We start from the raw sequence: 21,360 nt of genomic DNA on the forward strand, positions 1-21,360 counted from the left end.
TATTTGGATATTTGGTTTCTGGCTTGTGTTGTCTTTTATACAATCTTGTCTTCTTTCTTTGCACTTTAGTGTAACAACTCTGTGGTTTCCTATCTTCTTCTTGTGACACTCAGGTCCATCAGAATTTCCTGTGACTGTGACAGTAGAGAGTCCTTCCTCCTCAGAAATCGAAGAGGTCGATGATTCCTCAGAACGTGTTCAGGAGGAGCCAGAGAAAATCCGTTTGAAACAAGAAGCATTGCAGGTACAAAGTTATCACTTTAAAGCTATAGAGAAGATTATTTTTCAAACGGAAGGCTGATTGCAACACAGCACAGCTTGTGTGAGGGTTCTGTTTTCTCCTCCCATCTGCGTTGTATCCCCTTGAATGGTTCCTTAAGCTTAGACCAAGGTGAATGGTGGACATTTGAACTCTAAGAAACTAAAATCAAAACATGTCGTTAGTAATATATTTTCCTTTGCTTAGAAGCTTAGTATTTTAGATTTAGGGAGAAGCTTAGTGATCATAAGATAAGGAAATTGAGTTCTGAATGAATACAGTCAGCTGATTCAGTGCTCTTGTTTTACAGATGAGAAAATAGACAGTTCTAGTTGAACTCTCTTTTTATAAGAGGAAAATATGGCCTCATTTTAAATAAAAGTAAAGTTGAAAAAAGTTTTGATGTTGATATTCTCCTTTCCTAAAATCAAAAATATCAAGAAGCTACATTCTATTGCCAAATAAACCTGACCTCTAATGTCATTCCATACTTTTGTTTGTATGGACAGAAAAGAAAAATTGATTTTTATAAGAAATTTTTGCACCTCAAAATTAATATATTTATTTTATTTCAACTTTAATGCAGAGCTGAACATTTCTAGTAAATAAAGGAACACCATTTGGGGGGGACCTTGTCTTTGTGCTACAAAGTCCGTGTTTAATTTTTTAAAATTATTTAATATGATTTTCTCTTCGTATGAAACATGACACTTGACAGGTTTCAGAACTAATTATCCCATTATTGTAGGACTACGGGAACTACTCTTTGATTTTCAAAAGAGAAAGTTAGATTTTTATTTTTTAATTAAAATTAATGATAATATAGAGAAATTTTAAGAAAAGAACTTAGAAAATTATGAAATGTTAGAGTAGGAGAAATCTATAGTTCATGTAGAGTTACTCCCTTTCGTTTTATAAATGCGCACCTACAATTTGTAGAACGTAAGTGGTTTATTAGTAAATGGCAGAGTATGACTAGACCCTAGAGCATCTAACCCGCATTCCTTGTTATTTTAGATGTGGTGTATTCATTTCCTTCACGAATAGACCATGAGATTGTATTTGTAAAAGCAGTAATAGACAGTGGGGAAGTCCAAGAAGTTTAAACACTGGGACCACAGAATAGCAGATTCAGAATGCACTGAGAACCCTTTTAGCTCTTCTCTGTTTTGACAAGACACTACAATGATGGTATCAAAGTGTTTAAGTATATATGCACACAACTATCAAGAGATTTCAACATAGTTTTGAAAGAAGACAGGTGGAAGAGTGTGAAACTGAAGCAGTAGAACAGAGGAAAAGCATCACCTAGAATATGCACAGGGACCACGTGCAACTGAGGAGGATTCCGACCCCACCTGAAAAAGTAGCCCCATGCTCAGGTGCGCATGTAGGAGAGAGGGTGGAGTTAGTTAAAAGTGTGACCAATAGGGGAGCTCATTGAAGGGATGTGTTTGGAGGAGTGGACTCCCTGCCCCGCCCTAACCCTCCTGAAATGAGATGATTTCATTTTGAAGACAGTGAAACTGGCGAGAACTGGGGCAGCTACTGTGAGTTTTTACACCCTAGAAAACTGTTTTTGGGGGAGATCCTGTTACAGTTACTCCCCGCTTCTTCCTGCATAAGAAGCCAATCAATCGTTGACTTCAGGGAGCTTTCTGCGCTCATTCTTAAATAGAAAATAACTGTCATTTGCCTGTTAGTTGAGTAAAGCTTACAACATGAGAGAGGGGGAAAGAGTGCAAACATATCCTAGTAGGACCAGGGACAATTTAGGGCACAGAATAATTTAAGAAAAAACCCTAATTAGCATCCTGAGAGAGGTTTAAAAAGAGCTAGCAACTATAAAATAAGACTAGGGTATTAATGAAAAGGAGAATGGTCAGAAAGCAAGAGAGGTCTCCTGGAAATGAAAATATGGTTGCTGAAATAAATTCAGTAGGAATTTAAAAAATTTCTCAGTATATAAAAAAGAAAGACCCAATGGAAAATGTGATAGAAATATGTTAGAGAGGCTGCATCTGGGAGATCCCACATGTTACTATTAGAAAGTCCAGACCCAGAAAAAAAATGGAGGGAAGCTGTCAAAGGGCAACAAAATTCCCCACAGCTGAAAGTAGACATCAGGCCTCAGATTGAAAATAGTTATGCAAGATGAGTAAGAATAGACTCATACCTAGGCACCCTTCATTGTGAAACTTTCAAATACTTAAAAAACTAAATTAAAATAGAATAAAATACTGAGAGGATACATCCATTCCAGAGAGAAAAATACTGGTCACCTAAAAAAAAAGGTTACAATCTGACTTTATCATACTTGTCATGAGCACCATGGATCCTGGAAGGCATTAGAAAGATACCTCCAAAGTTTTTCAGGCACATAATTTTCACCCTAGGGGTTTGTATCCAGCCAAACTATCAGTCATAAGTGGAGGCTGAAGAAGATATTTTGTACCCAAAGAAATTTGAAAAATTGACCTCCTGTGCTACACCTTAAGCTATTTATAGACATAATCCAGCAAAATGAGGCAATAAACCAAGAAGGAAGGTAATAGGGGATTCAGTACAGATTGCAGCTAGTCTAGAGTGGAGAGGCTTCTATTGATTGTGTGATTGAGAGCTTAGAAACACCTTGAGGCATATCGTACTTACTAGGTGTTAGGCACTGTTGGAAGGGAGGAGGGAGAGGAAGAGGAGAAGGAACTTGAACTCCAGAGGAGAAAAGGCTATACGGACATAAAGCTGAAGCACACTGAACTATGGTTGATTTTTAACCTACTATTGGTGAGGAAGGGAAGAATCCACTTCAACTTGACACTATAGATGTCCCCCTTTTCAGTGACACACAGGGGTAATGACCACCTATCTAATTTGTTGTCCAAACCGGAACTTGTCCAAACTCCTTACACTTCAATAGTGTAAGGAGGCACTCTAATGCTGTAACATCAGGACAACAGGTATAAACTGGAACAGCCCAAGGTGGCTTGGGGTATGTGGTCACCCTGCACAAGGGCAGTGACACTGGCACAGTATGGAACGAGGTATAGTCTATACACAGAGACACAGTACATATGCAGTGGGCAATATTAATTTCATTGTAATAATGGCAATACTGTCTTGGTTTGCAGCTTTTATTGCCAACTTGCATGTAATCACAAATAACTAAAGTAAACTATACTTAGTATGTATTAGTATTAACTTGGTATGTACTGAAATGTATTGTGTACTAGTATGTACTTAGCATATATTAGGCTCTAAGTGTTTTTGCATATATTAACTCATTTAATCCTCTGAATAGCCTTATGAGGTTGGTGCTAATATCATTCCCACTTTTGAGAGCAGGAAGCTAAGTCAGGGAAGGAACTTGCCCAGGCTGTACCTAATTTAAGGTTGGATCGAGGCTTTGAGTTTAGGCTCTCTGCCTGTTCTCTTAAACCTTACTCCGTACTGACTCTCAAGTAACAGAAGACTTAACTGCACATAGAACAGAATATAAATTTCAACTTTGACAACGTAACAGCTGGGTTTGGAAGGTAGACAGGAGGTAGAAAAAAGGGAAGATGGTAAGAATGTCCTCATTTTACAAAGCGTGATGTTGAGAGAGCTTCTAGTTGATCAACAATGTAGGTTTTTAAGTATATGACTACAAGTCAAAGAGATCATGAGCAGTGGAATAACTCATGATGACATAACTTTACTGAGCAGTGTGGACATAGGAAAGAGTGTAGAGGAACTAAACCCTTACTTATTAGTAAGTTAGAAAGTGAACTGATAACGCCTCCAATTTAGTGAGAAAATAGTCATGGAAGAGTATTACTTGGACATGGAGAAGAATTCAAAATAACAATAGTTGGACCTCCCTGATGACGCAGTGGTTAAGAAACTGCCTGCCAAGGCAGGGGACACGGGTTCGAGCCCTGGTCCGGGAAGATCCCACATGCCACGGAGCAGCGAAGCCCGTGCACCAGAACTACGGAGCCTGTGCTCTAGAGCCCGTGAGCCACAACTACTGAGCCCATGTGCCACAACTACTGAAGCCTGCGCGCCTAGATCCTGTGCTTCATAACAAGAGAAGCCACCGCAATGAAGAGTAGCCCCCACTCGCCGCAACTAGAGAAAACCTGCACGCAGCAACGAAGACCCAATACAGCCAAAAGTAAATAATAATAAAAAATAACAATATTTGATGTAAACCTCATAAAAAAGGAAATCCATACAGCCAGTAAACACAGAAAAGTGTACGACTTCATGAAGTAATAAGTGAAAAGTGAGTCAAAACCAAGGAAACTACATGTCAATCAGATTGACAAATACATAAATAAAAAGTCTGGTAGTATCAGGTATTGTAGACCTGAAGTACTATGGGAATCTTCTACCCTCTTTATACTGGAGTATAAATCGACACAACTACTTTGGAAAGCATTTAGCACTCTCCATCAACTGAAGGTATATAAATAGCCTGTGAGCCAGCAGCCCTCACCCCCGCCCTGTGTAAATGCACCAGAATAACGGGTACAGCAGGATTCCTGTCCATGATTTGCATTAGCACAAACTGAAAGCAAACCAAATGTCCATTAAGAGTCAAAAATTAAATAAATGATGTGTATTTGTACAGTGGGAAAACTATCCAGCAATAAAATTGAATGAACTAGAGCTACAGGCAGCAATGTGGATGAATTTTTTAAACCAACGTTGAGAGAAAGAAATAAGATAGAAAAGACTTCATATACTATGATCCTGTACATAAAGTTAGATGTTGACACAACTAAACTCTTTTGTTAGGGATGCATGCAGGTTAAAGGAAATGACTGTCAAGAAGTGAGGTTGGTGTTTAACCGGGAAGAGGGAAGGAGCTTGTGATGAGAAAAGGATATGGGGGGTTTTTGCGATGCTGACAAGTATCAATACTTTCAGCTTCGAGTAGTGCTTATGTAAGTATTCTCTTTTTCTTTGTCACATTGACAGTTTTGTTCTGTGCACTTCTCAGTACACATATCGTATTTTACAATTAAAAACTGCATAAAGAATCGGTCGCTTCTTGAGTGCTGGATGTGGGAGTGGGATGAGACCGTTTCATTTGAAGCCCTTCACTACTGTTTGCATTCGCATGTTCATTCATTCAGCATTAATTGCACATATTCTATGTACCAAGCACTCTTCTAATTTTATATGTGTTTTAACTCATGTAATTCTCACAAGAGCTCTGTAATATGGGAGCTTATCTCCATTTTATAGATGAGGAAGTTGAGGCCTAGAGTTATAGAACTTGTCCAAGGTTATGTAGCTAATGGGTAGTGCCAGGCCCATTTGCCTCAGAGAATCTGAATATTTACAATATAATCTAAAAGAGAAATTTAATGACTAATTATAAGCAAAAAAATTGCACATTAAAGAAGATGACAAGTTTTCATCTATCCAGTTAGAGAAAAACACACAGTCTGTCTTTCACACACGTACATCTTATATGTACGTGTGTGGCGGGGATTTTCCTTATTAAGCAATTATTTATTGACCGTCTACGTTGTGCTAGGCACAGGTGCTGGGGATAAACACTTAATAAAATACACCCCCTATCTTCAAATAACTTGCACTCTAAGTGAGGAAGTAAGCCAACAGTTATAGTAGAGGTTATATACCAAGTGATACATCGCTGATGGCAGTGTAAAATCTCAGAAATCTTTTGGAAAGAAGTCTGGAGATAGGTAGCTCAGAGCCTTAAAAATGTTCATTTGCTTTGATCTCAAACTCATTTTTATGGATTTATTGTAAGAATGTTATTCTCAATATGGAAAAAAGCCTTCATGCATAAAAACGGTTATTTTGTCTGATAATACTGAAAAGTTGGAAAGAATTTAAATGTGTAAAATGGTTAACCAGTAAACCCACTCAGTGGAATATTTTGTAGCCCGCACAAAAAAATCAAGGTTATGAATCCCCTGATTATATGAGAAATGATTGATTTCAATGTTAAATGGAGAAAAGTTGAACATAAAATTTGATATCCAATATGATGGGAGCTTTGCCCCAGAAAAATCACCCTAGCCGGTGTACAGAAGGGTGGAATGGAGAGCAGATGGAAGGAAGGAAAATTATTCCAAAGCCTTATCATTAGTCTTACTTAAGTAATAGAATATCAAGCAATTTTACTTTCTAACTTTTTTGGTTCCATATGTCCATGTAAGGGACATGAATTCTGAATACTTTGTAGGAGGAGGGTACACTTTTTCACAAAAATTGAACACTGTGTTCTAATTCCCTCCATTAGAGGGAGAAACTGTTGCATGTAATTGCACTTTGATGTTCTATTTAGAACCAGTCAGGAATTTTAGTCTACTTTCCTCTGACCGTGCTGAGGGTTTTTTGTTTTTTTGTTTATTTGTTTAGAATTTCTTTGAAATCAGTTTTAGAAGATTGACTAAACCATTATATTAAAAGTAGAGGAATTCTGCAATTTTTTCCCCTTTTTCCCCATTGAAAACTTGACTGGCTTTAGTAATGAAACATTAAAGAATTTGAAGTTCTTAGACTGTCAATTTTTTAAACATGTTCTGAATATAAAAATATATGTTCATTGAGCAAATGTTTGAAAACAATGAATAACTTCTTGAAGGAAATAAAAGCCACCTCTGCATGTACACACACCTAATCTGTTCTTTTGTCTTAAAAAAGTATCAGAAATATTTTGCCATGTCACTAACTACTCTTCTACATCAGAGAATTTGATTAAGCTTATGCATCATCTCCCAGGAAAAACGCACAGATATATTTTGAATGTAGCACTCCTGAAGCCCATTCATGAACTCTGGTTGAGACCTCTTGTCATTCTTAGTGGCTTCATAGAGCATTCCTTCAGACGATGAGCTGTTTTTATTTAAACCAGTCCCAATTCGGAGGCTCTTAGCTTTCTTCTAGGGTTTGGTTATCAACAATCTTATGACATCATGTTGGTAGATAAATCTTTGCCCACATCTTTGATTTCCTTAGGGTAAACTCCTGATGTAGGATTGTTGTTAGGTACCAAAAGCTACTCTCCAGAAAGTGATACCAGCTCCTCTCCCAATGATGGCAGGTAATAGAGTTCCTCATTCTTTAAGTGATTGTTCAAAGCAGTTAACATGTATAAATATACCTTACTGTTTTCATAAGTATAGGTATTATGATTGTTTATCACTGCATAAGAAACCACCCCAAAACAGTGGCCTAAAACAATGACAATCATTTATTTTGTTCACGAACCTGGAGGTTGAGTAGAATATTAGTTCTTTTACTACACTCTTACTGACTGAAAACAATACCTATTTGACTAGCTCAGAGTTCTGTAGGTCAGAAGTCCAGGCACAGCGTGACTGGGCTTCCTGCTCAGATACACACGGGAACATGTGGGTTCCCTCCTGAGAGTGTTAAAGCACGTGAAATTTAAGTGTAAGATATTGAGCCCCAAACGTTGGATGTTCACCATAGTTTGTGTGGGCCACAGAGCTGAAATCAAGATGTCAGTCTGGCTGTGTTAGCGTCCAGAGGCTCTGGGAAAGAATGCCTACAGGCTTCTTCTGGCTTGTTGGCATAATTCAGATTCTGGAGTTGCAGGACAGAGGTCCCCATTTCCTTGCTGGCTGTCAGTCGGGGGAGAGTTTCAGCTCCTAGAGGCCTCTCGCTTGCCTTCTCTGCCGCAGCATTGGACTTCTTCAGAGCCAGCAATGGAGAGTCTCCCTCTTGTCCATTTTGTACTTCAATTCAGGAAGAGTTCAGGTCCTTTTCGTGGGGTGCCTGAGTAGGCCACATCCACCTAAAGTAATCTCCCTATCTTAAAAGATCAACTGATTTTGAACCTTAATTCCATGTGCAAAATCCCTTCACTACAGCACCTACATTTAGAGTTTGATTGGATAAGTGGAAGGTTTGTGTACTTCAGTAAGTGGTCATCTTGGAGGCTCTGTCAGAATTCTGCCTATTGCAAGCAGTGTCCCCACTTCAAGGACCGAAGTGTCTTAGCTCCTAAAACTCCTAAGATAGTTTATCAGTGTTCATTTTATTTCAGTGACCTTGGTGAAGGGAAGACTACCACCGCCGTGAGCAGGAATGGCAGCCAGCTTCCTGAGTCCACAGTGTGGCTCTGCTACTTAGTGGTGTGACCTTGGCTGTGCTGCTCTACTTACTCTACTTCTCTGCCTCTGTTTCCCTCATCTGTAAAATAACATGGAGTTAGTGATCGTTCTTTCCTCGTAGGGTTTTTTGTTTTATAAATTTATTTTTGGCCGCGTTGGGTCTTCGTTGCTGCTCGCCAGCTTTCTCCAGTTGCGTCGAGCGGGGGGCTACTCTTCGTTGCGGTGCGGTGGCTTCTCTTATTGCGGAGCACAGGCTCTAGGCGCGCAGGCTTCAGGAGTTGTGGCACGTGGGTTCTAGAGCGTAGGCTCGGTAGTCGTGACGCACAGGCTTAGTTGCTCTGCGGCATGTGGGTTCTTCCTGGACTAGGGCTCGAACCCGTGTCCCCTGCACTGGCAGGCGGATTCTTAACCACTGTGCCAGTAGGGAAGCCCCCTCTTAGGGTTTTGATGATTCGATTATTTAATACCCAGGGAACTCCAGGAACAGTGCTTGACTGTAAATTGCTTTAAAAGTGATTACTTTTTTAAAACATGCTTTTGAATCTGCAATTATGCAATTCAGGTATGCTAAGCAGGTTCGTTAATAGGACTTCCTGCTATAAAGAGACCCACAAATAAAAATAGAATTTTTCTTTCTTGGTCGTAACTTCTTATTTCTGACTTACTATGTTATATGCATATGCCTTTTATGGTGGGCTGCCACAAATTTATGTTGGAAAGAGTGGAATTTAAATAAATCTTTGCAAATTTGATAGATTTTGATCATTCATTTCACTGGCATGGTATAATATGACCAGTAGCAGACTAAAATCTGAGTTCACTTCTGGCTCTGCCCCTAAATCCTGATGAGACCAATAGCTGGAAAGGCTTTTGGATATTATACTATGAATTACTTATAATATTGACTCTGTTTGTTTAGGAAACCCTGGAGGAGTGCCTAAAGCAGTTAAAGGAGGAAAGAGTAATAAGACTGAAGGCTGATAGATGAGTCAGTGAGGTAAACACGTTTCATCTGCTTTTGAGAGTGTTTTGGTTTTATTTTGATTTGATTTTAAGCCATATACACATATTTTGTAAGCTTTAAAACTGTAATATGTTGCAACTCGGTGGTATCATATGGACTTTTGCATTTACTGGTATTTAGTGATCATATGATCTATATTCCAGAAAGCATGTTTTTAAAGATGTGAAAATCTGGTTTTGTGTATGTGTGTGTGTGTGTGTGCTTTTATATGACATTAGCTTATTTCCTGTTCATGATTCTTTGATTCAAGAAGGCACTTTCTGTGCATGTATTGTATATACAGTAACATAAAAGACATGATGAGACTCTCCTGGCAATGAATTAGGAAAGTGAATCATTTAAATAAATTTAAGATATTGGAAAACTTCTAAGAATGCAATGAAAGATAAAAATATATACTATGAGAATTACATTAGGTAATGTGCATGAAAGCAGGGCATAATCTAAAAAGTTCTATCTAAATATAATTTATCACAGGGTGAGTGTAGGGAGGAATTTTTAAAAGTGCATCCAGTGGATTGGCAGACACTCATTCAATAAATGTTGAGTACCTGCTCATGTAAGGCAAAAGGGGCATCATAAACATTAACGGCCTTTCTGAGAAATACGAGAGTTGAGCTTACAGGGGGTTTTAAATGCGTAGATGCTGAGCGGAAGGGGAAGAGTGCACGGGGGTGAATATGTTGAAGAAGCCAAAGAAAATATTGGTGATCGTACATTTAATAAATTGGGTTGGGTATGATTTAGGACTTTTAAACGTAAGCATTAGATATTTTACTCACTAAAGTTAATTCTTAACATTCATCAGAGTTGTAATATGTTTTGTTCAAATCAGATTCTATAATTCACTTTCTAATTTAAGGGAAACTTAAAGCAGGTCATTTTCTAATGTGGAATGAGGCTCCATTATGAATTGAACCAGTTAGAAATGTGATCTTTTGTGAAAGATCATTAATAAAACGGTAACTTGGGTTTATTTATATACCACCTAAGTGTTATATAGGAAACTTTGTTGGGTGCCTGTGGGCTTTGGTTATTATGTGATATGGTCTCTGTCTTTACTGGCGGAGGGTTACATTAATTATAAAATAATTACATTTTGAGTGTTTTAGTTTTGTTCCTTGAAACTAGGCAAGACTACTTTTTCTTTGTTTGTTGTTTTTTGGGTTTTTTTTTGCGGTATGTGAGCCTCTTACTGTTGTGGCCTCTCCCGTTGCGGAGCACAGACTCCGGACGCACAGGCTCAGCGGCCATGGCTCACGGGCCCAGCCGCTACGCAGCATGTGGGATCTTCCCAGAGTGGGGCACGAACCCGTGTCCCCTGCATCGGCAGGCGGACTCGCAACCACTGCGCCACCAGGGAAGCCCAAGGCAAGACTACTTTTGATGACAATGAGAAAAAATCATGTCAGACGTTTTCAGTCTTCTTGTATAGCTGGAACATGAAAATGCCCAGTTAAGAAACACAACTTTCTCTTTGTCTGAAGCCCTTCATGCCCACTCATTGACAAGCATGATCCTGGATGATGAAGGTGTTTGGGGCAGCACTGAGAATTCTTTTCAGAAGTTCCATGCTTTCCTGGTTCTCCTTAAAGATGCTGGGTTAGTTCATTTCTCTTCATGGCATTCTTCTCTTTGCGACTCTAATGGTAGTTTGCTGAGGAACTGGAGCAATTTTCATCACTTACGTGGCTATATTTAGCCAAATTTAGTGTAATTATAGGTAATATAGTTGACATTTTAAAATGAGGAATTAAATTTTTTAAGAAATGCAAATAGGGAAGCCTGCTTTGGTAGAGTGGGGAGCCCATTATAAAAGAGTAACCTGTAGACAGAGTAATTAGTAGGTATAGTTGTTTTGTAAAGACTAAATTAAAGGCAGTTTTCATTGAAAATAGTCGGGAATGCATAAGAATTTTCCTATCTTTCACTTCTTTTGCTTGTTTGATAAGTTTGAATTAAAGTTATCTTTGCCTTAGACATAAAAATGATTATTAATCTGCAGGGGAGATATAGGTCAGTGGTTCTCAACCGGGAGCAATTTTGCTGAAAGAGGGAAGTGGAGATTGATAGTTGATGGAGTGGTGTTTTGTCAGTGAATGAATTGGTGTTGGTGTTGGGAAGGAAGGAACAAACACATTCTTGGAAACTGGAGGAAAGGTGGTAAAGAAGTGTAGGAATGGAGGTGTGCCAGGCAGTGGACAGGGTGCATGGAACATATTGAAGCTTCTAGTGAGACAGTGGGATGTCTCCTAGAGGATGAATCTGGAAATGGCTGAGGATTTGGGGGAGAGAGAGGCTTGTAGTCTGGAGTAGGATGTTAGCTTTTAAGATTTTAGAAGTAGGGCTTCCCTGGTGGCGGGGTGGTTGAGAGTCCGCCTGCCGATGCAGGGGCTATGGTTTGTGCCCAGGTCTGGGAGGATCCCGCATGGCGCGGAGCGGCTGGGCCCGTGACCATAGCCGCTGAGCCTGCGCGTCCGGAGCCTGTGCTCCGCAATGGGAGAGGCCACAGGAGTGAGAGGCCCGTGTACCGCAAAAAAAAAAAAAAAAAAAAAAAAAAGATTTTAGAAGTATTTCATGATTGTAAGTCTGGGGAAATCTAAACTGCTCTTCTGTGATTATAATAACCTTTGTCTTTTCTCCTTTCCTCCTCTCGTCTAGGCTTGGGCAGTTGGCCACAATGGCTGGTATAGATCAGTCAGATTTTCATTTACTAGGTCATCCCCAGATGAATTCTCCTGTTAGTAGTCCACCTAAAGAAGAAAAGAAGGCACTTGAAGAAGGAAAATCAGAATCAAAACAGGGTGCCCCATAACAAATGCAAAATAGCCAAGTAAATGGACAGAACAGCACTTAATGATTCTAAGAGTGATTAGCAAAAAGGAAATGACCAAGTCAGGGAGAAAACAATAACGATCAGTCTCTAATAGTTCACATGCCCGGGAGCTAGAAGACTCTGGAATCCTTTCGAAATCTGAGATTAGTAAATGTGGGCCCATTTCATGATACTGTACTTTTGTAAATAAGGAGACTGGAAGTTCTTGAGAAAATTTATGAGTTAAAGCAAACTATCCTTAATGAAGAAAGAAGACATTAGAGAAAATATTCCAGATTTTAAATTGTATAAATGTCTATTCTGTTCATATTTTATCTAGGTTTCTATTTGTATGCAGTCAGCTTACAATGAAGGAACACTAATGAAGGTACACATACCGATACAATTTTTAAAATAAGTAGTCCAGACATAGCTAATAGGTAACATATTAGAGTGAATCACCTGGTTATGGGAATGGGAGGGGAAAACCTGTCAGCTTTTCCTCCAGCCTTACTTGGAGCCCCCATCAGCCCATCTCAGAGTGGTCTTGGGAACTGACAGCTTGAGAACACAGTCTGGTCACAAACTATATACGGTTTACATGTGCCTGGAGGATAGAAAAGACATTAATTATCCTACAGAATAGGGTTTTATTTTTAGTGAGGGAAAGGAAATGGGTAATAACTACCCCAATCACCAAAGTCTGAAAACGTAGCGGACATAGCCTTGGATATAGCTAGGTTAAGCTGAGAATCACTTGGCAAGATATAATTACAAAAAAAACTGGCTCTGAAATCTTCTGATTAATCAATTGACTGTGTTAATAATAAGATTACAGAGTAACATTGAAGTTTTGAACTCTACTTTTTAATGGTTGGCTTTGTTCATCACTGAATTTTTGTCTTGTCTTTTGTCTTCCCCTCCACTTTCCGAAAATTACAGGTGATGCTAGGATTCCTTTGCCTCTCGACTCCTTCCGTGTCCCAGCGTCTACTCAGGAGGCCTTAGAAACTTCCAAAGACAACCTGGGGGTCCCAGTCACAGAGCAGCGGCAGGAGTCTTTTGAAAATTTCATTGCTAGAACATATTCTCCTTCAGCAGATGTCATTTCTGGAACTGGAAGTCAAAAAAAAGAAGAAGAATTATCTAGAAATAGCAGGTCTTCTTCAGAGAAAATGAGCAAAGCAGGTGAATAGACCAAAAACTACTCTGCTAAGAAACAACCTGGGAAGGACCTGCATTCCTGCTCTGACTCACCTGTAAAGCAGAAAAGCAAAGGAATTGGGCAAAATAATTCTTTGGTTAATAAACCAATTAAAAGTGAGTCTTCGAAAAAACACATTTTTGTTAAGAAAGAGAGTAGAATAATGACTGTTTCATCAAAGACAACTAAAAGTAAACTCAGTGTACTAGAACAGTCTGAAAGTGATACTCTTGGATCTGATTGTGAATTTCAAGAAAGCATCCATACTCTATCACGCCTAACATAGGTCTAAATCTTTTAAAATTATGTTTTTGCCTTCAAATTTTCATAAATTACTTATGTTTTTATTATAGCATATGGTGTTTTCAGTTACTTGACTGGAAGCCATTAGAGAAAGATTTTTTTATCTATGCTTTTTTATTATAATGAAAGTTTGGGTGTACTTTTCCTTGTAACACTTTGCACCATTCATTCAGCTAGTGTTTACTGAGGGCTTCATATGTACAGTACTTTTCTGGGTGCTGTTGCTTTCAGCAGTGAACAAAATAAAGCCTTTACTCTCCTGGAACTAGCACTCTGTGGTGGCAGAAAACATAAACAACAAAGCAGGCTAAGGGTTAAAAAGAGATGGGAATAATAAATGGAATAGTTTTACCATTTGGTTAAACATCAAACTATTATATAAATCACACGGCCAGAAGCCATTGACATATTTTAATTCATAATAACCAGAGAGCCTCAAACATTTACCAAGGCACTTAACCATGTTTATGGATTACAGCAACGCTCTGAGGTAGGGAACTCTTACCATCCCCATTTTATAGATGAACAGTCTGAGGAGACATTATGTGAGTTGCCCAGAATTACACAGCTATAAGTAAGTGGGAAGTTGCAATGTGACCCGAACCCATGCTCTTTATTTTTTTTTTTAATGTATGGACTTTATTATCTTTCATTTGTTTCTGATTTATGTGAATTTTTTCTTTAAAGATTTTTTCTGATGTCAACCATTTTTAAAGTGTTTATTGCATTTGTTACAGTATTGCTTCTGTTTTATATTTTGGTTTTTTGGCCTCAAGGCATGTGGGATCTTAGCTCCCCGACCAGGGATTGAACCCTCACCCCCTCCACTGGAAGGCAGAGTCTTAACCACTGGACCACCAGGGAAGTTCCCCTTATGTGACTATTTTTCTGGCAATTTTTTTATATTTTATTTTTTATTGACATACACTTGAATTACAGTGTTGTGTTAATTACTGCTGTACAGGAAAGTGACCCAGTTACACATTTATGTACATTCTTTTTCATATTCTTTTCCATTACGGTTTATCACAGGATATAGAATATAGTTCCCTGTGCTCTACAGTAGGAACTTTTATGGTTTTTTTTAAATACATGCACTTTTTAAAAATAAATGCATGTATGTATTTATTTTTGGCTGTGTTTGGCCTTTGTTGCTGCACGTGGGCTTCCTCTAGTTGAGGTGCACATGCTTCTCATTGTGGTGGCTTCTCTTGTTGCAGAGCACGGGCTCTAGGTGCCTGGACTTCAGTAGTTGTGACATCCGGCTTAGTTGCTCTCTGGCATGTGGGATCTTCCCGGACCAGGGCTTGAACCCATGTCCCCTGCATTGGCAGGCGTATTCTTAACCACTGCGCCACCAGGGAAGTCCCATATAGGACCTTTTTGTTTATCCATCCTGTATATACACCAGTTTGCATCTGCTAATCCCAAACTCCCAATCCAACCCTCTCCCACCCCCTCCTCCTTGGCAACCGCCAGTCTATTCTCTATGTCCCTGTTTATGTTTCTGTTCACACAAAGGCTGTAACCAGGCTCTTAATTACTTTGTTATCCTGTTCCCTTGTTAAGAAGGGTTTAAGGAAGGCACTGAGAGAGAAGCCAGTGACCACTAGAAGTGCAAAAACAGTGGGGCTGTCAGAAAGCACACCTGTCTCCTTCCCCCATCGTGAGCAGAATTTTTAAATGGCAGAGTATGTAAGAGTATGTGATGACACATCTCTGGATTAAATTATGTCTCCCTGGTAAAACATGTACACGTAAGTCTTTAGTTCAATCAGAGTGAAAGGTGAGATCAGAGAAAAGCTGGAGTGTCAGATTTCTTGTAGAAGGTCCTGCCTGATTGTTACTAAGAGGGCTACTACAGTACTAGTTAGTTCATTAGTCATGGGTTGAGTGTTAGAGGAGTGAAACAATGAGCAAGATGTAGTGTTGGCCCTCTAGCAGTGGAGTGAGAGGGGAAGACGCACAGCAGATGTCTCATCCTGCACGTGACCTGCTGTGACGGGCATATTCAGGGCGTTTAGTCAGTGTTTGTGGAAGAGGAGGGGGAGCCGTGAGGCAAAGAAAAGTCATCAAAAGGGGCAGTCCCTAAGCTAAGTCTTAAAGGACTCGTGAGAAACTGGTGAGTCAGCCGGTGAAAGGCAAGGATACTCAAGGCAGAGTGGACAGCGGAAGTCCAGAGCCGTGAGTGTGCGAGGGGTGTGTTACAGAGCCACAGGCACAGGCTCTGGAGGATCAGTGCAGTGTCCCCAGGCAGCGGCAAGTGCCCCTAAAGGAGGCAGCGAGGAGGAGGAGAGCATGTCTTCACCAACCATGTGCGTGGAGCTGGTTTCCTCAGAAAATAGCTAAGAATGGAAAGGACAAGTTCGGGTGGCATTTTAGACCACTGACGTCAGTATGGATGAGGAATCTGAAGAAGCCTGGAGATAATTATGCCCCACTCTTCTGAGGAGCAGTGCTTTATATTTTCAAGTGGGATTTTCACGCTGCCACCTCCTCTCCTGTCCCTACTGAAAGGTTTATAGGCCGGCAGAAGGGAGAACCTGGCTTAAGTAGAGTTAATCAGGTTTCTTTACTGTACAGCTTCTCGGGGCTGCTGTAGGCTAATGTTCATTCTGGATCGTCACAGCAGGCGTATGGTACACAGCCATCCTCAAAGCTATTTGACCCTAGAGTCCTTTTTTAATAGAATGTCTAACAACTGGTTCCACCGAAGAGCAATTTCGTAACTTCTAGACCAGGTAATAGCAAGAAGAAAGGGGTCTGAAATAAGGTATAAATGAAGGGAGGAAATAAGTTCTAATTGTATTTAGGAAATTACCAGCAAGACTTGACCTTGGGAAGTAAGGAAGAAGTAGGAGGCGGAGGCTGAACCCCCATCTGTGTGACTAAGGTTGGGTGGTGGTATCATTGAGTTTGGAAATAGGGGATAAAGAACTGAAGTGGGGAAAAGACTTTAGTTCTGGACATGTAGAATTTTGAAGCACCTGTAGAATTCAGAAGACAAACTGGTAGATAACTGGACATGCACGTGAAGACATGGAAAGATAAAAATTTGAATGTCCTCAGCACATATCAGCAGTCATTAAAATCATGAAAATGGATGAGATGTCAGAGAATTGTGAGTCCTGACAACGTTTAAGTGATAAGCAGAGAAAGAATTCTGGGAAGGAGAGAGGTGCTAGAGATTCAAGAAGGAGGAAGGAGATGCCAGCGTCGTCCTTCAGAGACTGTGAGTGTCCATTGGATTCGGGCAGTTAGGTCCCCAGTGACCTTAGAGCAGTGCAGGGAAGTGGTGGACAAAAAGCCAGATGGCAACAAACTGAGGGTGTAGGGCTGCCTGTCGGGGCCAGGCGGGGCTAGTGAGGACAGTGGGAAGAGGCTGCTCTCAAGGAGTTTGGATGAAAAGAGAAAATAATTAGCAAAAAAGAATTTTTTAGAATGAGAAGGACTTCTATTTTACATGTTGAAATGAAGGAACCAATAAAGGAGATCCTGAAGATGTAGATAATAATTTAGAGAATTGGGGAAACACGGACATATGAATAAGAAAAACACCTTGCACAGTATATAAAAATCACTTGTATCCTTCGAGCTGGATGGATACTGGTAAGTTTGGGAGGAAATAAAGGTAAGAAGAGATAGAAGTTAAAGAAGTTTATACTGATAGCCTCAGTGTTCTTTGACACAGATTTTTCAGAGACACATATATACACATACATAATTACCGTTTGAAAATTCTTTCATAGTTACATGTTTTATTAATCATGTCTGAGAAAAGTCACTGATTTTCATTTTGTACAGCATTATCTTGTAAGGACAAGATACAGTGACAACTTCCATGCTTTTTGCATATCAGAGCTGACACTGAAAGTATCTGCATAATTGAATTTTCACTTCTTATTTGTAATAAGTTTATCCTTAGGAGGATACTTTCATAGTGTTTGATCACAGATGAGTTTGGGCATTGCTATCACTCAATAATGTTAAGCATCTGTCAGGTTCTCTCCTACACTATATATTCATATTTTGTCCGTTAAGCAAATATTTATTGGCGGCCTGTGGGAATAAGATACACCTAGGTCCTCTTTCCTTGGTATATTCACAAAAGCCTCTGAAACTAAATTTCCAAGTCAGGCCATACTAAGGCCTGGCATAATAAGTTTTCATTGTTAACAGTTTTTTTGTGTTTGTGGGGGTTTTCTGTTTTTATTTTTTTGAAGCAAGGATAAGACACTGTCTTAACTCAGTAGTTGTCCATTCATTAACAAGTCAAAGAAGACATTGATGAAGCATGGTATTTTGAATATCCTTTCCACAGAATAGGTAATGGGCCATCCTGAAACTCTGGTGAGATGCTTATCATTTTCAGATTTTGGAGTGGCTGAGAAAACCCTATTACACCTTGAATTATCACTAGAAACATGAATTCAGCCAAATAAAAACAGTGCCTCTGCCTACTGAGGTGGTCAATTTCCATCTCAACAAAAGTGACCATTTCCCCTTTAGATTAAAATCAAGAAAATCCCCTCTGTCCACGATGCAATAATGGGGTGCACGAAAGAGGAAAACTGAAGCTATTCCCTCTTTACACCTGAACAGTGAATTCATTCTGATATCAAATATTTGTTATGATTCTGTTATGACCAGGTGCTTTATTGTTTAGAGATCAAGTTACTGTTCATTCTTGGTAAGTAAGAAAAATCCACGTTTTAGGACTCTGAATAGTAACTTTATATATATTATATATATATATATAAAATAAATATGTATATTATATGTAATATATATTCCATCTATTCAACAAAATTGTAACTTCCATCATCTCTTACGAATGATGAACTGTATTCACTCTTTGGAAAGGGCTTATAGGGAATTAAAGTCTCCATATACTTTTTATATAAGACCGTGGAAACCAAATTCTCAACTGGGAGCAAACTTAGGTTTTGCTATGAAGGTTTATGCTTGCCTGGCCTTAGAGTGGTAGGCCAGGAACTTAAGTTTTTTTCCTCTAAGTTACTTTCATTGATGCCACCCTGAAAAAATTTGGAGGGAGTATTTTTGAAATAGCTTTATCTCAGTAACCCTTTAAAAATGCTTCAGGGTATGGGGAACATAACTGTCAAAATGTTCAAGCAACTCTTGTTGATTTAAGTGCAATTGATCAGGAGCAATACAGGAAGGAGCTGGGTACAAAAGACAAAAGGCGTGTGGCTATTTCATGTATTGTTTTTGGCTTATTGTACAAAACAGAGAAAGTCTCATACACTCGCGCAGCCAAGGTCCCCTACTGTTCTCTCCTTTTAGTAGAAATAAAAGAGAGCTCGTGGGCTTCCCTGGTGGCGCAGTGGTTGAGAGTCCGCCTGCCGATGCAGGGGACACGGGTTCGTGCCCCGGTCTGGGAAGATCCCACATGCCGCAGAGCGGCTAGGCCCGTGAGCCATGGCTGCTGGGCCTGCGCATCCGGAGCCTGTGCTCTGCAAGGGGAGAGGCCACAACAGTGAGAGGCCCGCCTACCGCAAAAAAAAAAAAAAAAAAAAAGAGAGCTCGTTTCTCAATAGCAGCATTCTATCCTTAAGTGGGTACACAGTGATATTCTGATGGTCTCTGGAGCAGAGAATAATTCCGTGGCAGCTCTGACCTCCAGTCACCGGGTTCTCTGTAACTTAGTCTTTCATGGCCAAGGACTATAATCATTATTTCGATTTATATTTAGCATCTCAAAATGGAAAGGATTCCATGGACAACAAAACAGGAAGTGATTTCATGAAGTGTTTTAGTATGGATAAAACAATAAACTATAAAAATACAAATCATCAGTAAAGCTTTTTCTTTCCGGAGAACTATATTCAGAAATTAATGTAAGCCTCTAAGGTGCGCATGTGTGTTTTTTCACCCATGATCATGTTTGTATGTGTGTGCATCCCACTGCTACAGGAGACATGCAAAATGATATCAGATTTGCTACTATATGCAGTACTGGTTTCTCCCAAGAACTTTGTGCTCGCAGGGTTCATTCAGGAAGGTGAGTGTCCTACCACCTCATCACAGTCGTATCTCATCACCTTCGGCAGGTTTAGTTGACACTTTAACCTCACATGCAGGCTTATTAAGTTAGTATTACTCATCAGAACTTGCTTACTAATGAAACAAGCTGAATTAGCCACTGCAGAATCATATTTGGAAATTCAATGAAAATTTTACATTTTTAATAAAGGCCCAGAAATATTATTTCAGAGCAGGTGGTACAGAAAACTGGTCAAATTTGACATTCATTAATCATTGAAGTGTGGAACGTGACAGGTGAAAATTGATATTGATTTCTTTCCTCTAATATTTGGAAGAGTTCTAACAGGTAAATCAAATGAGATAACAAGACATATCAAGTCTCACTCATTTCTATGATCACATCCTCCCCACATATCACTCCTTCACCTGCCATGTTTTGAATAATTCAATGCCCATAGTCTTTCCTGTCCAGTGTATTATAAGACACACTCAAGCTGGATTTCAATCATATTAGACTGAAAGCTGAACATTTTAGGAAGGATTATTTAAAACCAAATGCGTCTTGAGCCCAACAGCCTTTGAAACCAAACAATCCTGGGAGTTCAGTTGGATTCAGAAAATTCAGTAATCCTATTTGATGTATGTTAACCGTATCAATATTAACAACCTTCTGCTGGATTTCAGCACTGATTTGAGAGCTGAGTTACTACTGGTCTTGTATTTTACCTAGTTGTGAAAGCACTGAGAGAGTTGTTCTTGGGTTGAACTTGACCTGCCTCTGGGAATGCTCTCTGTTCTATCCATCTTGAAAAGCTTTATTCAAGTGCATTTCTCTGCCTGCTTTCTCTTCACTTGCACCCCTTGGGAAAACGAAAGATGCTCAAATATAGATGTAAACACTGCAGGTGCTCTGCTTGGCAATGGTGTCTTTCAGCTTCCCAATAAAAAATTATATTGCTGACCACCCATTTGACTGAAAAGTGACTCATTTTACTGACAGATATCTGGATTGAGATGCCAAAAGAAATAGGTCATTTCAAATTTCCTTTTTAAGTCATAGCTTTGTGTTGCAACACTACTTGTTCAAAACTTAGATCATGAAGGTTCCTTCCTATGACCTCCAAATAATTAAAATGTTCTTCAATAGGCTATATAAAAAGCAAGCAGAGGGGCTTCCCTGGTGGCACAGTGGTTGGGAGTCCGCCTGCCGATGCAGGGGACACGGGTTCGTGCCCCGGTCCGGGAGGATCCCACATGCCGCGGAGCGGCTGGGCCCGTGGGCCATGGCCACTGGGCCTGCGCGTCCGGAGCCTGTGCTCCGCAACGGGAGAGGCCGCAGCAGTGAGAGGCCTGCGTACCGCAACAACAACAACAACAACAAAATAAATAAAATAAAGCAAGCAGAATATTCCTAATTATCAATCTTTCTCTTGAGTCATATAGTTCTTGTAATTTCAAGGAAGAGAAACTCAAATGTAAAGTGTTACAATAGCCAAGCATACCAGCACTATTATCTAACCATTCAGCAATTTTCTCTGCCAAGTCACTCTGAACCTTAGACTACTGAGGATGTCTTCTTAATTAATTTTTAAAGTTCTCCTCTTTTGAGTTAAAAATTGGTCACAATTTTATAAGTAAAAT

At 39.6% G+C, this 21,360-nt stretch overlaps 1 long non-coding RNA gene and 1 pseudogene across 7 annotated transcripts in view; both read right to left on the bottom strand.

Moving 5' to 3' along the window:
• LOC308610764 (centrosomal protein of 78 kDa-like) overlaps positions 1–21,360 on the bottom strand; it is a 425,259-nt pseudogene that overhangs the window by 115,489 nt on the left and 288,410 nt on the right. The window lies entirely within an intron of this gene.
• The window catches only part of LOC308610753, a 112,466-nt gene continuing 104,154 nt past the window's right edge, over positions 13,049–21,360 (bottom strand). For all 6 annotated transcript variants that reach the window (XR_014014640.1, XR_014014641.1, XR_014014642.1 and 3 more), the window contains one exon: positions 13,049–13,319. This is a non-coding gene — a long non-coding RNA (uncharacterized lncRNA). The remainder of the gene's footprint in view (positions 13,320–21,360) is intronic.

This window comes from Mesoplodon bidens (assembly GCF_964165515.1).
Source record: "Mesoplodon bidens genome assembly, contig: HAP1_SCAFFOLD_178, whole genome shotgun sequence".
Taxonomy (NCBI): Eukaryota; Metazoa; Chordata; class Mammalia; order Artiodactyla; family Ziphiidae; genus Mesoplodon; species Mesoplodon bidens.